The following is a 3,906-nucleotide window of genomic DNA, read 5'->3' on the forward strand; positions in this document are numbered from 1 at the left end:
AAAAAAAAGAACAGAAACCATTAAAGTACCCCAGATAACTCTTTCAACTGAAGAACCTCTGGGCAGGTCCCTAAGTACACTCTCATCCCCATTAGCAAGGACTTCCCCAGTCCCCATCTGCACGCCCCAGACCAGCCAAGTTCTTTGCCCAGCATCATGATTCCCACCCAGCAGCATTTCACAAGGAGCTTTTATCCTCTTCCCCTTTCCCCAGTTGGGGTGGCTGAAGTAGCAAGAGGCATTAAGAGCTTTTATAATGCTGTAAAAACTAAAAGAACTGATGGGGTTGGGAATCACACAGCTCCAGCCATTCCCTCTGTAGAAGGAAGAAATCTCACTGTGTTTTGCTGGAGGGCCATTACTCAGCTAGACTTAAGGGACAGCAGCAGATCTTATCGTCTTGTTTCAGCCTTGTTTCTGACTCTTTTGGAAGCTGCTCTCCACTGAGCTGATTGCCAGCAGTCTCTGGGCAGTTGGGCAAGGGAGGCAAAATGTGCTCCATGAGATGCCAGCTGTACTGTCCTTGGTTTTGCCTCAGGCTGCAGATGTGCCTTAACTACTTGAACTGAGTTGATGGGCTTGTGGCTTTTCAAATCAATTTGTACTGTCTATGTATCAGGTATACCCCACAATGCTACTGGAAATTGTTTCTATCAGAAATAAGCATAGAAGGAGGCTACAGCACATCTAATACACAGCAGCAAGAAATCCTGCAGCATTTATACTTCCTGTATGAACAATTTCTGTGTGTTTGTCACATGCTGCTTCCCACATCTGGCCAAGGCACGCATCTCAACTTGTCAGGGGATGTTGCTATTTCTAGTTTCTGCTTCACAGGCGTGATGCATGCAACTGTATGTGACCTAGCAACAGAGCTGTAAAAGCAAATAATACCAGTCCTGATGGGAATAAAATTAATATATCTTTTACAGGGCGCAGCTGCTGAGCTTGTTCTGCTCCCCGCTCTGAAATGTGATGAAAAATGTTCCCCATTTCCTTATGCATGTACATCCACGCGAGGCAGTCATTTCTTATTACGCATCTATTTAGCTATATCTCACATGGAGAGCAGCCTGGAAATTCAGTCGACACGAATAACAAAAATAGCGAGGAATTGCATGATGAGGGCTTATCAGGGTAATTGTTACATAGCAAGGGAACTGTGGTTGGGAGGAGTCGCACAGACTTCTCATCTGCACATCTCCGCTCGCAGAATTGACGGCTGCCCAGTAGATGGTGGTGTTATGTCAACTACTCCTCTCCCTGGGAACAGCCGCTGCAGAATTTCACGGCTCCGAGAGCTGCACTCAGCTTCCTCAGATCCCTTCTTGTCGAAATAACTCATAGTATCGTTTGAGTTGGAATGGATCTTCAGAAGTCCATCTGGACCACCTGCCTACAATGCACAGGAGCACTTTCATGTGCACAGAACGCGGTCCAGCCTCATCTTGAGTGTCTGCAAGGATGAGGCATCCACCACCTCTGTGTGCAACAAGTGCCAGTGCTTCACTCTCCATATCATAAAGAACTGTTTTCCTATATCCAGTCTAAATTTCCCCTCCTCTAGTTTGAAACCCTCTCTCTGTCCTATTGACTGTCACCTAGCCACGCAGAGTCAGGTAGGGCACATCAGAATGAGACTGCATGAGAAGTACAAAGCATATTTTTCTTAATTTAAAGAAATTTATATTTAAAACATCTGTAATCACAATAGTGCCTTAAATACAATATTCAAATTTCGGCAATAAATATCCAGTATTTGACAGTGATAAATCGGCACATTAAAAGCACGTCACTTAGAGAGCAAATGCTCCTTGCTGGGGAAACAAAGTTTGTAATGTGGAGTTAAAACAGTTGTGACAAAAACGTGAAGTAATGCACAGCTGGTCTGTGTGCCCAGCAGTGCCAGGGTGGGAGCTGAGGAGGTGCAGAAATGCTTCACACTGCAACATGCTGCTATAGACACCATGACTCCTTCATTGGGATTGCCAAGATTGTGCATGTATAAACCCATTGATCCCAAAATGGCTTAGCTACTTGCTAGTCAAATGCTAAATTCAATCCAAACAAATACAAGTATCATCAAATCATAGGAACCACAGGATGGCTTGGAAGGGGCTTTGCAGATCATAGAACTACAGAATGGTTGGGGTGGAGGGACCTCGAAGATCACCCAGTTCCAACCCTCTCCCATGGGCAGGGTTGCCCCCTACTAGATCAGGCTGCCCAGGGCCCCATCCAGCCTGACCTTGGGCACCTCCAGGGATGGCAATTCTAGCTATTTCTTTCTTCTTTGTGTTCCAGGACCAAAACTACTTAATTTTCAAAATATCTAAATTCACAAACTAAAGAAGTCTTAGTAATGTTCTTGATGTGTCCCACTGTGAAAACAGCCTTTCAATTACACTTGCCTCTGGTCTGTTGAATGTCTGTGTACCAGAGAACATTTCTGCACAGATTAGAAAGCTGCTTTTTCATGTAACCCAATGAAAAAGAAAAAGTAATCCCACTGCTTAGACAAAAAGAACCAATAACATTCACTTAAAAGAGTGGAACTAGTGCACACTGAATAGCACACATTCAGCAAAATGATGAGCTTGAAGTAGACCTTAGAGAAATGGTAAATTTCACTCATGCGATGCAAAGAACAAGGTTACAAGATAACAGTCATGGGAATTAGATCTGTAATAATCTAGTCTGGACTTGATTAGAGCAATGTGCTGCACTGCAAGAGGTTTTCATGTCTTTTCCTCCCTTTTTTTTAGTTAAGTCTATATCTGAAGTACTAAGATAGAAGATGTTATCAAACAATCTCAGCCACAAAAGACTTAGATGTGTTGTCCAGTGAACAGTCTATCAGCATTATCAAAAAGTAATAGTTAAGGGTTTGTTCTACTAGGTGTCCATCCAGCCTTTGTCACGTATTTCTATTTACCAGGATTTCAGTGGTAACATGTAAAGCCTCACAACTCCAGTCTTTTACTGACTGTTCAATTATCAGAATTCTCTACTTAATTTCCATCATCATGATTATTTGTCATTACAGCCACATTCTTAAATCTGACTCAAAGCAAAGTTTTCCCTCCTTTTGCTAAATTTACAGCTCAAGCTGAGATTTAACGTCTAAAACAGTCATTTTACCCTACAGTTTCAAGGAAAGAAAACAATCAAACAACCTTCCTATGTATGACAGTTACTATAGCAGGGTAAGGGAAATTTTTCAAAACTAAATATCAAACCTGATTATTTATATAATCCTTATAATAGCAAGAGTACAGAATAGAAATCCCTAATACTTTCAATAATCACTCGCATATTGCATGGCTGACCTTTAGAAAACCTAGCTTAGTTCAAAAAAGCACTACAGTAGATAATAGTCATCTTACTAAGAATCTGCCTGCCTTAGAAGAAGCAATCCATCTGATATGCTGTTAATTACATTAAGAAAATACTGGGATATCAATGAGCTATAGATCTTCACTTATTCAAGATGCCAGTGTGCTATTGCTTTCAAAAGCAGCTCAACTTTTTCACTTGAGAAACATAAGCCTTCTAAAAGTTTAGATGCTCACAGTATCAGATATTGTGGATTCCCTAGCCTTTACCAAGCTCAATTTGATGGCAGAAACTGGATAGATTCTCTCTTCCACAAAAAATACCAAAGAAATGCCTCTGCAACCAGTGACACCCTGCTGCACCAAGTCATTCTAGACCTCACCCTTCACCTACTAAAGTCAGTGAGGGTTTTATTGCTGGCATTTTTTGGGAGGAAACTCCATCCATCCCTGCCAGCTTTCCAAGTCCCTTCTGTAGTACTTCATCCAAGTCAATAACTTAATTTAGTAAACTCAGACCAGAAAGACTGCAAAAGCTAGAGGAAGTGGCACATAAGACTTTAGCTACTTT

This window comes from Meleagris gallopavo, chromosome 7 (genome assembly GCF_000146605.3).
Source record: "Meleagris gallopavo isolate NT-WF06-2002-E0010 breed Aviagen turkey brand Nicholas breeding stock chromosome 7, Turkey_5.1, whole genome shotgun sequence".
In the NCBI taxonomy this organism is placed as follows: domain Eukaryota; kingdom Metazoa; phylum Chordata; class Aves; order Galliformes; family Phasianidae; genus Meleagris; species Meleagris gallopavo.